Genomic DNA, 14,002 nt, shown 5'->3' on the forward strand with positions numbered 1-14,002 from the left:
ATCCAATGCAAACAGGGTGAGCACGTTCTAAGCCTCTGCAGCATGTTTCTAGATGAGAAACATCCTGCCTTGATATTAACATTTCCAGTGACAACTAATTCACCGTATTCCTCAACAAGGTGTTCCAATGTTACTCACTCCTAAAGTGAAAGATGAACCTTTTTGACCCTATGTATTCCTACCTTGAGAAATTGGGCTGTGTTGTGCCTTTCTCTACAAGATCAAAGATCCCTCTATTATGAAATGTCTGCCCCCATGTAAGTAGGTGCAAACCACACACACCTAACAGTCTTAATGTGCTTGATTCAAAGGTGTCTGTCAGTGCCTTAACTGCTGTGATCCCACTGCAGTGCCCTTCTGGTAAGGGTGAACACCAGCACTGGGCAGCACTGTAGCAGAAACTAATCCAGGAATCCCATTCTGAATAAAGAGCCACTGGCTGGTAGCCCTTTCCAAGCATTAAACCCATGCAAACACCTCAGTCATTTAGACCTTTGCTTCCATGCACAAGAGCAGAGAGGCAATGGGGTTGACTGGGTTGGCAGGAAAAGTCAAATCTTCTGTCAGGGTCTCAGTTTACCCAGTGATTGGCATCTCTGTTACATCTTATTTCTGCTGGAGATAGATGAGCTGTGGCCACTGGAACTTGCTGGCTGTCCATGCTTGGAGAACACCTCTGGGCATCACACTTAGGAGCCACACTGCCTACACTGAGGTCTATACACTGCTCCCCATCCTGCCACCATGCCCAGATGTTCCCTCCTACAGCTGCCAGCCCTTGGCACGCTCCCAGAGATAAGTTACTAATCACTCACATCCAGCAATCCCCAGTTCTGTTTTCAGGGGCAGCTGCTCTCTCATGATGGGTTTTCAGCAAGAAACGGGGAACTTGGAGGCACAGCCCCACTTGTCCCTTACACACAAGGAAGCAGAGGGCCCCATGGCTGTGGTGTCACCAGCCCATGGCTGCCCATGGAGCATGGCAGGACTCCCCCGGGCGAGCGGCTGAAGGAGTTCCAAGAGCCAGAACAAAGCCCAGAGCACTAACTATCTAACTGGTAATTACTTTCTGGTGAAGACTGAAAAATGGGTCATTAAAACCATATTAAACTGTTTTCATTAATACAAAAACCTGATTTACATTTTTTTTTCCCACAGAGCCATTATGTTCCAAACGCGCTGCACGGATGATTTGTTTAATCACAACCACATGGAACAGCAATTTTAAGGGCCTGTGACAATCACTTTTTTAACCAGGGAACCTGGTTGGCAACAATTGTCGTGTTTTCTGTTAGCCACCCTTCCCAGTGCTGTCATAAACCCGCTCCTTTCTAAGGACGCTGCCTTCCCAGTCGCACACAAAAGCAGCACAAGTCACTGATACAATTAATAACACTGAATATTTAGGTCAACGTCAGTTCTATTAATTTTATCTCTTAAAGACTCACACATTTTCTAAACAAGTCTAGCCCTTTGGGGGGTTAAACTGTTAATTTGCAGTCTGGTTGCGAGTCCCTATCACATAATAGATCAATTAGGTTGAACACTCAAGTTTATTAATCTTATTCACACATAGTAAAGGCAAATATGGCTAATTACTGTATTACAATATTGCCTACTTTTCCCAAATATGTATTAAGGAAAAGGGGAGTTTATTACATTGAACTATCAAATAAAATCATCTTGATATTAAAGTGACAATGAAGATGAATGCCTGTATTAATCCATCTTATCTTTCCTAAATCAATAGTCATTGGAAGATCTGTTTATCATTACTAATGTGTTGGCTCTGTGGAAGAGGCTTTCACTCAAGATTTCCAGTTAAAGCATAGCTTCCCTATCACAGAACACTATGAAACGCAGTAATGTGGTTTCTTTTGTCCTATCTATCAGCTCTCTATTTGTACTTTAAGGTTATGAATTAATGGGTATGATTTCAATGACTCCAGAGAAATGCAGGTAGCGATCCAAGCCTATTTTCTGTGCCTCTCCCTGCAAATTCGTATGGCCAGAGGGCTTGTCTCTATGATTAAATTAATTGAATTCAGTTTTCAAAACTACCAAGTTAATCAAGATTGGCACAGCATCTAACCGGCCATTGGAAACAAGGAAAACTCATGGTCAGCAGTAAGCTTATCCCAGGCAAGCTGAGGTGAGTCTGAGCAGGATTTGTCCTTGCCTGCGTTCACTAATTAGCAGGCATCAGCTAATTCATCCATTGGCTCATAATAAAATGGGGCAAAAGAGAGCTGTAAGAAGTCACTTCATCTGCCTCGAGGCACTGTGAAAAATGAGTTTAGATGGCACTAAATACCCTAGCAGAGACCTAATTCTAGTCCCTGTTCTGCCAGTGACCAAATCACTTCCTCTCTTTCCTCCAGCTCCTCTCTTTTAGCTCCCACTCAAGACCCCACAAGGCAGGAATTCCACCTCCCACTCATGTGGTACCCACCACAACAGGCACAACAGGAGCGGATGCTGTAGGCATTACTGTACTCAGATGTTACACACTATTAGTACCGAAGACAGGGCGCAAAAGAAGAGGATGGCTGTGCTTAGTGCTTTCTTAATGTTTTGCACATTTGAATCTCCCAGCGCTAGCTCGCAAGCTGTGAATTTGCTAAAGTGGAAACCAGGCCAATAAAAATAAAGACAAACATCTAAATGCTTGGGCTGCTGCCACCGAAGCCTTGCATGAAACACCTGACAAAAACACAGAGATCAATTTGCCCATAGAAGAGACAGTAAATTCATCAGAAGTATGTTGCTTAAAACAAGAAATAGGTGCTATTTCCTTTACCATGCGAAACATCATGTGGAAGAGCTTGGGTATCAGGCTCATTCTGCTGGACACCACAGCAAAGAGGTTCCTCAACCTTTCTAAGAGCACCCAAGTGTTTATGCTGGGCATCTACACATCCCAGAAGCCAGTTGCTCCAAAGCAGCCTCTACACCATACAAAACATGTTGGCATGTGATTATTTATACAGTTTCACACACATGCACACTCCCACATACAGGAAAGAGGCAAAGCCATGAAAGATGCAGGAGCCAAAATGCTGATTTCCTGTCTTTGGCTGACATCACTGGTTTACTATTTGCTATTGGAAACTTCCTTGCTTGGAAGCGTTTCCCAGGCTTCTTGCATCTCTTCTCTGCAGGCCTGGGGAAGATGGGCTATTCTCAGGTGATCCACAAAAGAAAATGTTCCATAATTGATTCTGCTGAGAGCTTATGCAGCTGCATGCATTATAAATTAGTATTATTTCTGCCTTGACAAGCATTATTAAATAGTCTGAGGCGACACTTTGTCTTTTCCATGGCTAGAACTGTTCCCAACTTGAGCTGCTTCAAACCTGGAGCTGTTCCATAGCAGAATCTCATTTAAGTGGGTCATCAAAGGTCAGGAATACTTTGGGTTCCCTTTCCCATTCCATGGGCCTCTAACTTCAAATCCTCCCTAGAATTTAACTGCCAAGTCTAAGGAATCCATTGCCAGAGACATCCAGATGTTTGTTATGAAAGATCGAGAATGCAAGTAACAATGCAGGAAAGCTTATTTGCTTGCAGAAGGATCAAATGATCTCTGCACTCCATTTACCATAAGTCAATTATTTAGTTAAATCTGTTCCTATTTTCCAGAACAATAACCTCAGGAAGAAAAAAAACAGTCTCACTTCTAGAAAACCTGCTCAAAGAACCATCTCCTTGGTTGACCCAACCTGTGCATTATATCACATGGAGCCAACTCTTGAATGAATTACTCCAACAGATGCATGACCAACAATAGGATGTCTTCACAGAGCCAGAAGTTCCCAAGGACAGAGACTCACCCCTTTCAAAAGAGCAACACTTAAGGATTCCTGAAGACAGGAAAAGTTCTCAAGAGGACTCTCTCAAGCATGGAAGTGATGTGTCTCTTGCTTCCAGATACATTTCCACCCAGCAACAGCACCCTGGAGTGCATGGTCAGAGCTCAGCAAAGAGGAGCTACAGGAGACGTATTTCCATCACTATCTAGGATGAAGGAACAATCAGTTCTGCTAGAATTATAATTTCAGGCACAACCATATGCTCTTTTTAAAGGACAACAGCATCTGGGGAAGACCAAAGGCACTGCAAAGCAACAGCCACTGGAATAAGTTTTGCTCCTGCCACAACCAGACAACTATATTGAAGGTTGGAACTATATCATCTTTAAGGCCCCCTTCCAACCCAAACCATTCCATGACCCTATGAAATCACTAGGCTTTCAAGCTTCTGCCTTGGCTATATCCATCTATGTATACATCTGCTTCACCCTGAAATTTGGCATCTTTTACCCATCCCCAGCAGCCCATTCTACAGTAATAAGTGTCAATGAGCCTTAAGCTCCCTGACCAGCCAGATATGAGCACGTCCAGCAAGCTCCTGGTCCAGAACAGCTCCAAGCAGAGGTTTACAAGAGAGATACAACTGTTGGAAATTAACTGGGTTTGGAATCCAGGAATCAAAAGAAGATTCACACAGAATAGCCAGGAGATCAACGTGGGGGCTTGAGGGTATGAAGTATTCTTTAGGAGAAAAATTAACACTCAAAAAAGGAAAGTTAAGCGGACATAAGGGCTTTGGAGGAACTGTAAGAGTTAAAGCTTTCTCCCTCCATTAAGCACATCAAGACTGTTCTTTTCCTAATGAGTTAACCTCTTATTATTCAAGTTTAATGGGGACATACATTTGTTTAACCCTATAGCCTCAGGAGTCAGAATTTCCTGGTGTTAATTATATGGCATATATGCAGGTTCTTTGCTATGAACATGAAATGGGAATTCCTGCCAAGCCTTGAAACTAGGGATGTCCAGCAAACATTGGGCTGCTTGACAGAAGAAGGTTGTAACTTCCTGAAGTCCAAATCCTGCCGTCACTGTAAGGACAGCAGGCTTAGCACACTTCTTGATTCCTATAGCTAATTTGAACTTATGTCAATTGAAGAGGCATGATGCTGTCAGGAGAAAGTTGCGCAAAGAGCAGGGTTAGGAAAGGAAAGTGAACTGAACAGATCTCACACCAGTGAAGAAATTCCACCTGGGGATTCCTATTCTAACTGAAACGCTCAAGGAAGCGGCTGTGCATCCATGCACACCCTGCTCTGCTAGACCAGCCCTACATAAATTGGGGGCTGCTGCCATTGTTTTGGGGTTTTTTTCCTTCAAGAGGGAGCTTTTTGGTAGCAAGCCTCTTGGGAAGAGCGGGACCCACTGTAACAAGATCTCCAACAACACCACAGTGTTGCTTTACACAAGATGGCATCCCAGGGTATTGGAAGCCATTAACTATGGTGCAGAAAGAGCAGGGGGTGCTTGTGGCCTGTATCAGCTCTAACTCTGCATCGAGCCCCTCTCTACATGTTCCAGCTACTTAACAGTACTCAACAGGAACTAGAGATGCAAGGGCTTAGGGACAAATGACCTGCTGGATGAGAAGGCATATCCCTTCCCTTCTCCCATTCTTCAGGTTTTCTACTTCAGGGCAGCACAGTCACATCAACCCTGTGCATGGAGCTGGCTTTGTCAATGTAGGCAAAGCACTGAGTTTTACATCCACCCATTGCTACCTTTGCAAGCAAACCCTGCCTGACCCTTTAAGACTACTCTTGTTGTTCGTTTGTCTGTTAAATGATCACGTAAGCCCAGAAGAGCATAAATCCCATGACAGTAACATGACACTTATAAATGAATCAGCGTTACTGATTCAGCATCTCCCTTCCACCTTAATTCTCTGCTGGATCAGGGTTCTCAAAAGGAAGGATGCTATTTACAGCAACACAGTTGTTAACAGGAGGCTGAATTTCCACTTCTTAACATGATATCCTGAGATGACAGCAAAGAAGAATGAGTTGCTACTAAAATGGGAGGTCAGGTCCAGTTGCCTTCAGTACACAACACATGAACTCTGATCCTGTCTGGATCAGGGAAGAAGCTGTACTTAATTCTCTGAAGTTGTGTCCTCCTTTACCACTTGAGGCTGCAGACAGGATCACCCATGAAAGCCAGCCCAAATACATTTATCACTCAAACACTGTTTTGTTTCCCTTCCAATATATAGAAGTCACACAAGCCCTTCTTAATCCAATCATCTAGAATGCTCCTGCACCAACAGAGCAGAGCTTCAGGTCCAGTGGTCACCTTCTTGGGACAGTCATAAGAAGTCACTGTACTTCACCCACCTACAGATCAGCTGAGCCTACCATCACCCAACTATTCCCATCCTGCTTATTACAATGAATAAATATATCAATAATTAACAGCAAATAAGAAGTTGATTTGCACTTCTGTAGGGCCCTTCCTCCAAGGAGCTCGTTAGTGGCACAACAGCCTCACAAAAGCCATTGTTCTCCCATATCACAGATCGGGCATCCCACCACATCCGGGTGCCTCCTCCAAGGGCCCTAGAACAACCCACTAGCAAGGGGAGGCTGATGCTGAACACCCAGGATCTACCCATTAGCTGCACTTCACTAATCACAGCCTGCATTCCCAGCCACCTTAGGAGCAGTGATTTCCTTTAAAGCCCTCATCCTGTGAGAGGAGCAGATACCTTTTTGCTGTGCAACGCTGAAAAGACAAGATTTTGGGGGTGATGGGCAAAGTGGAGCACAGGGGGAAAGTGGTTATTTCTGAACAACCATATAGCTATGCATGGCTTGTGAACCATGGTTAATTTAATACCCACACGTGCTCATTAGAGCTATTCATGCGCCCACTGCAATCAGCTTGTTTACACACTTATCAATGACAACTTCCAGATTATTACTTTAATTAAGAAAACCCCTCCCTTCGTCAGGGTTATATTACCAAAACACTTCCTTTTCCACTGGGGAAAAACTAGCACTTACAGGGAGACAACGAGCTAGTCAGGGCAGACAGCAGCAATAAGGCAGAGCTCATATTGGAGGAGAGTGACACAGGGAAGCATCATTGGATGGCTCCACCAGAACAGAAGAAGAGAGGATGGCAATGAACCAGGATAAGCCAGTTATTATTCAACCTGAAGTCAGCACCCAATAAGTTTCATGGCAAATCCAGCAGGACTTGCTCACTTCTGAAGGAATATTGTCAGGAGAGGGGCCACAGCATCCTTACACCAAGCCCTGGTGCTCCTGGTCCAGCTGGAGCAGGACTCAGCTGCAAATGAGCAGCTGATTTAACAACTGGTTAACTCCACTGGCATTTCATAACAACCTCAAGTTCTCTCTCTCAATGATATGTGACAGTATTTCCCAGGAGGGGATTTTAATATTGTTACCATTTTATAGAGCTAAGAAGGCCATGTTAATAAAACACATAATTGAAATGTACCCCTCTTTTCAGACTAAGAAGCTATAAAACTTCTGCACTGCCTGTCCTAAATATTTTCTGTATGCTACAGCTATAACCATTTCCCCAAACAAGTTTTAAACTGACATATAAATCAGTGTATTTCTTTCGCAGCTATTGCTGTAAAGGCAGTCAAGTAACTCTAGGTTATGGCATCTACAAAGCATCCTACAGATCGCTTTTATGCATTTGCCAAATACTTTCCAAAGCGTTGCATGGAATAAGTAATAGATAAAGAACATAAACTCTGTGAAACACTCAAAAAATAATAATATTTGTCTATTTCTTCCAGCTCACCAGTTCTTCCCTGTGTTTTTTCCATGCGTAGTTCCAATTTTCCAGTACTCATCTCAAAATCCACTTTTTCCCCCCTTCTTTTTTAAATTAAAACCTCGGTTAGTGACAAGGAGATCCTCTCACACTCTCAGCAGACTGGAATAACAAGCTGTTGAAAGAAAGGACCTTGCAGAGCTGGTGTGAACGAAGGCTCCCAGCTCCTGGAGCAGGCATTGCACTGTCTGCGCATGAACAGCAGCGCTCCAGCCAGCCATCAGTGCCTCTTGGTCTGATTTTCCTCTGTATTATCCAAGGTTCTACAAGCTAAAAGACAAAACAAGCTAAATCATTCCTCCCCCCTTTCATTTCAAATTCATACTCATCTTTAATGCTGGCAAAAAAGCATCCAACTACCTGGTTAAATTACGCATGCTGCTGCCCCAAACCACAACAGCCTGGGTTCAGTAGTAAAACATCCCTGATTCTAGCAAGCTCCTATTTCTCCCCATGGAGTCACTGCTCCACAAAGTTCACATCCAAAGAGACTGAGCCAGAGCCCTCAGAGCATCAGCTTCTGGAGCAAATAACTTTGCATTAAGAAGAATCACATCTATTCTCTGCAGAACCAAGCCATATCAATGTTGTAAGGGCTGGAGCAGCTCTGCTCTGGAGCCAGGCTGAGAGAGCTGGGCTGGGGCAGCCTGGAGAAGAGAAGGCTCCTGAAGGGGAGACCTTAGAGCAGCTCCAGTGCCTAAAGGGGCTGCAGGAAACCTGGAGAGGGGCTTGGGACAAGGGATGTAGGGACAGGGCAAGGGGAATGGCTTGAACCTGCCCGAGGGGAGACTGAGCTGAGCTCTTAGGCAGAAGCTCTTCCCTGTGAGGGTGCTGAGGCGCTGGCACAGGGTGCCCAGAGAAGCTGTGGCTGCCCCATCCCTGGCAGTGTTCAGGGCCGGTGATCAAGGCCCAGAGCAGTGCTGCCTTTCAGAGCCATATCTGACTTCAGGAAGCACCCCAGACCTGGACTATTAAGCCCATGACCCACACAGATATTCCAATAAAGTTACTGTCATTTCAGGGCTGTCTCTAAGCACCTATTCCTGGGATCAAGACTTTGCCCTCTACATACAAGTCCACATTACCCCCAGGTTAAAGAGCACTGAGTAGGGGCAGGAAATCCATGCAAGCTTCTCCCCTCTGCAGGGAGGTCTTTTGGTAGAAAAACCCTTTGGGAAGTTCACTAATGTACAGAAACAGTAATTCTGGTACCATTCATTGCTTGGAAAGGGTGAAGAAACCCCAGTCTGTAGATCCTGATGGACAGAACAAAACAAATATAACCCACATTCCACTACAGAACTGCCCGGAATGGCCTCTGCTCATCCAAGCCTGCTCCTCCCAATGCCAACGGGAGCTCTGCCATCCACTTGGATGGGATTAGGGCTCAGCTCTCGATAACTAGCTCAAGTGGAAACCACAGAACACATGCTGCAACTGGAACTAAAAGGCAGAAATAGAAAGCTATGGGGCAAATTCTGTCACCTTTATTCAAACCTCCTTCTTCTACCTCAGGCAAGCACAAATCCTGGCCACTAAAACAGCCCTTTTGCTGCTGGGCAGATTCTTGGTCCTCGATGCTGGATACCCAGGATATACAAGTCATGTTTAGGTGTAAATAGAGCCCAGTCCCTAGGCAGGATCACACAAGGGCAGCCCAGCGCTGATGACACTGATTAAGAAGGTCTACTTGGAGGAATGAACCAAGAGGAGACTAAAATGGTGCTGGCACAACACTGGCACCAATGCCAAGTGCAGCAGGAAGACTAAGCCCCATGAGCTGCCCCAGCATGAGAGAGGTTAGATGCTGCGGGCACCTGCAGTGCCCCAGTTGTCAGAGCAGATCAGTGCCCGGGATAGCAGGAGTGCTGCGGTCCTGGGGTAGGGCTGGATAACAATGCAGGGCACAGCCAGAACAAGGGCTGGTCATTAAAGCTTGAATAGGCAGAAAGGAAAAGGAATCTCCTAATCATTTCCTTTAGCCATCTCAGCTCCCCTTCCATCCTTTCACCCCCCTCCTGGCCTTTTGAAGATGCTTGCTAATAAGTGTTAACGAGTTGCCTGACAAAGGAGGAGGATGAGGGGGATGGGGAAAACACTAGGGAGGAAGAAAAGGGACCAGACAGAGGTCTGTGAATGCCATGGCAGATTCTGGATGTAAAGGGTCCCCAGGACAGGACCCCCATCCCTGGCAGGTTCGTTTCAAGTGTTGACCTCTCCAACTGAGCCGGTTCTCAGGTTTAGCTGGGTTTCTTAGTTAATTCCTTATTGGACACCACACATCTCCTCTCCTTCCAGTCCATCAGAGACACCCCTGCAGCTCGCACACACCAGCTCACCACCGTGTCAGTGCTGCCACCTTCTTCAATCCCACCACTTGTTTTCTCTTTCTCTTCATCCTCCATTCCAAACCTCTCTGGTGGAAGCCAGGGCTCAGCTGCAAACACTGAAATACCCCCTTTGACCTGTTCTTTCTGCCAGTCACAAGACCATGACCCTCCCACAGGCCAGGCAAAAGATTCATGGAATACATTACATTTACCAGCCACCTCTACAAGCTCTTTCCACCTTGGAGGCTTCACCACCTTTCTCACATTTACCCCTTGCAATGGTATTCCCATTCCCAACAGCACTCATCCTTTGTTTGGATGGACTGTACCTCTCACCAGAGCTTCCCTCTGGATGCAGGAGGCTGCTATTCCTCTGCCCCTCTGGGAGCCATTCATTTGCTCAGCGTTTCACATCACTTTTGCACTGGAGCAACTACGGAAGATTGGTTGAAGCCAAAGAATCAGGCCCAGCACCTTTTCCCATGGAAGTTTATCTCAGCCAGATTCTGGTGTGGCTCCATCACTAAGCTGACCAGCTTGCCCCCTCAGTTGGGACCTGCAGCATCTGAAAGCACCTGAGGACCACAACCCTTTCATTCTCACCTTTAAGAGAAGTGCCCTTCGTTGCAAAACACCAGCTCAGCCCCTTTCAGAAGCACCACCAGGACTCCAAAGAAAAGTGCAAAGCATAGTTTGTCTCACCTGAGCCTGTAGCAACAGCCTGAGACACAAGTCCTTGCATCCAAAACTACCTCTCCAACAGAGCTTTCTTCAGAGGCAGTTGTTTATATATCCCCCACCCCAAATCAATCAGTTCACTTCTCCCAGCTGGCCCACCTCTCCAAGGGGCAGATTAACTCCTTCCTTGCCAGCCCCCAGCTGTCTAGTTTATGACAGCTCCCCCATCTGTGTTTTTCTTCTTAATACCTTTAAGATGAAAAAGGTCTCTCCCTGCCATAAACACGTATGGGGCCCTGTCTACAGAAGGTCATCTGGCTGGTCCCTTCATTTGGGAAATCATTGCCCTTGCTTGTATTTCTAAATGCAAATCTGAGCTTCCAAACATACGGAGTGGTTCAACTTGCAATCTCATCCCTGAGGAATCTCCCCTGCCTGCAACTGTCCCTGTTGACTACAGACCTCCCCCAACTTCTTGTGCGAGCAGAAAGAAGGTGAAGCCACATTCATCCTTGCTGTAACAGCATTAGGAGATAGTTGTGCCAGCTGAATCCAGCTTCAATGGAATTACAAAGTAAATCAATTGGTTTCCCACAAACTACACCCAAGACCCTCAACATATGGATAATTCTTAAGGAAGTGATTTTCTGAGAACAATAGCGAACTTGAAGAGCCTGACAATGCCTCTATAGTGGTTTGGCTAGTAGAAGGAGGTTATCAAGTTGTCCCAGGGAAGGGAAAAAAGTGAACTCTGAACTAGACACACAACTTTTGAATTGCCAGAAACCCATTGATTTAGCTTCTAATCAGATCATTGTGGTTTTACTCATTCATGCTCAATTCATCAAGAAAAGTGGTTCATTAATCTAAAGAACTAGGCATAAAATTTATATATCGACTACTCTGTTTCATTGCCAAAGCCTACTGTATTATACTTCGGTTTTATGTGCGTTATAATATAAAGCATATGTGGATTCTCATATTCTAAAGCAGTTATGCATCTGTGTGGTTTGAGTTAATGCTTTTGAAAACATCATCTCCACACGATGCTATCTGAAAATAGAATCTGCCGCTGATAAAACTTTAACTCTTGAGATGTGGTAGAACAGCAGTCGTGGCGAAAAGAAACCCATTTTGGGAAAAGGGATTTTAACTGTGTGCTCAGAAAACATTAAAGAAAAAAACAAAGCCCAGACACCTTTGATGGAGGCAAAGTAAAGACCAACTCACTGCAGTACAAAACGATCTCACCTCCACCTAGGAGCAGAAATACTTTAAACACTAAACATGGGCAATCCTTGCTAGGTTGAAAGCCTAAAGTAAGTACATCAATAACTAATCCTTACATCTTACCCAAGAAGGGAAACCCCCCCAGTATTTGAGCCCAGGTACAGGTTAGCATTATCATCCCGTTGCATGCGAGTGCTATATACCAGGAAACTGGAAACATGCTGTCGGCAAATGGCAGGATTAATCTCTGTACTCTTCACGTATCATGAAGTCTGCAGTTGCAAGAGGATTATGAAACAAACATTTGTTCCTATTTAACTGAGTCTGTTTATCAGCAGTAAATATCAGCAGCAGAGATAAGCTTAATATCCAGTTTGTCTTTTTCAGGACACCATCAGAGACCTCCTGCAAGCAATGAAAAGAAGAGGAAGGTAAATGAAGGTCTGAATATCTGTGCAACATACCGTTCACATTACTTACATGCTGAAGGATAGTACTCATGATCAAATACCATAGTCAAATGATGGCTATGATTTTAACCAGTTGTATTTCCATGTGTTGTAGATGAGCTCTGTGTACTTTGAGGATGTGCTAATGCAAGAAGCGGCGTGTTTACAATGCTTGGTGGCTGCCACATAAGTAGAAGCAATGCACCATCTTCATTCACTTCACTGGTAACAGGTGCTACCATCTTTAGTCTTCATCAATTGCCAAAGAGAGCCTTCTTAGGAATACTGAGCTCTATTATGCTCACAGACTTCAAAGCAAATGTTTTTCCTGCTAAGGGAGAATTCTGTTTAACAATCAATGTCACAATATGGCCTATTGTTAGAACAAATTACCCAGTCCATTAATTACACAGCTATCTTTCCATCAGCTAGGAAAAAATACCCCCAATTACATACACATGCTAAAGCACATCTTCTTGCACTTTGGCCAGAAGGAATGGTGATGTAAAACCAGTGGTGTAATGCCCTGGCTCTCCTAAAGTCAAGCTAGGATGCTTTTGGCCATTCAACTAAGGGAGTCAGCACACTTCTTGAGTGACTGATCTTTAGTGCCTACTCCTAAGTAGTTGTCATATTCTGAAGCTGCTCACCCTGCCCTCCAGGGACAAGAAGACTGCTTGAATTGCTATCTGTGTTCAAGCAATTGAAGCCTGTCTCTGTTGCCCTCCTGCCTTGGGATACAGAACCAGCACCAAATCACCACCCTGATGAGCTCATTGGGTTGTAGCACCTCAACATTGTAGTCATGGATGTTCTTCAGCTGGGCCTCTGCTTTTAAACTCTGTATGTAGAACAGAAACTCCTGCAATTAAGGACCAGAACCTGGAGCTTCCTCTTCCTAGGAGACAAGCCTGGCTTCTGAGTCCACGTGGGTTCACACCCTGAGGTTCCAGTAATATTTAGAGGCATTACACTAATGAACTTCTTAGCAAACCATCCATTGCATGGTGACAGTAACTCCAGTCCCCAGTGTGACAGATTCAGTATCCCTCAAGGGAGTCCAAATGACACTCAGCAACACAAAAACCAGGCATATTCAGAACATTTCTGGATAGTCATAAAAGAAATAGCTAGAACCATACAGCCTTTGCTGTGTTTCCAACTGTTAGGCTTTGTTATTCCACCCAAAATAGCTGCTAGAGGGAACCCAAGATTTCATATGGAAAGAGCAGCAAAGAAAGTGGGTAACAACCATCAGAAGAATGGGGACCTCATGAAAAATGGGCATATGGTTGCCTCTGTGACAAGATTTGAGAATACCAGCAAAGCCTGGAAATGACCCTTCCGTCATATCTGGTTCTTTTGCCACATAGTATGACCCCCAAAACAAGTTCCTCTTTAGTGCAAATGGGATATCTTTACTCCTAAATGAATCTAGGGCAGTGTCCAGTGACACAGTCAAGCAAGCCCAACACTCCACCTTCCACAGGGCATTCAGAGCAAGAGATGAAGACATCAGTCTGCAGGAAGAGGCCCAGACAAGACACACTTTCTCTTGCCCCTTAAACAAGATAACTAGCTAAGAGCTAACTCTTCCTGACCAAGGCTGTAATGGGTTTATCCAGCTCAA

Source organism: Neopsephotus bourkii, unplaced genomic scaffold, assembly GCF_033783945.1.
Source record: "Neopsephotus bourkii isolate Nb327-2 ecotype Australia unplaced genomic scaffold, CSIRO-AGI_Nbou_v1 NB_668, whole genome shotgun sequence".
In the NCBI taxonomy this organism is placed as follows: domain Eukaryota; kingdom Metazoa; phylum Chordata; class Aves; order Psittaciformes; family Psittacidae; genus Neopsephotus; species Neopsephotus bourkii.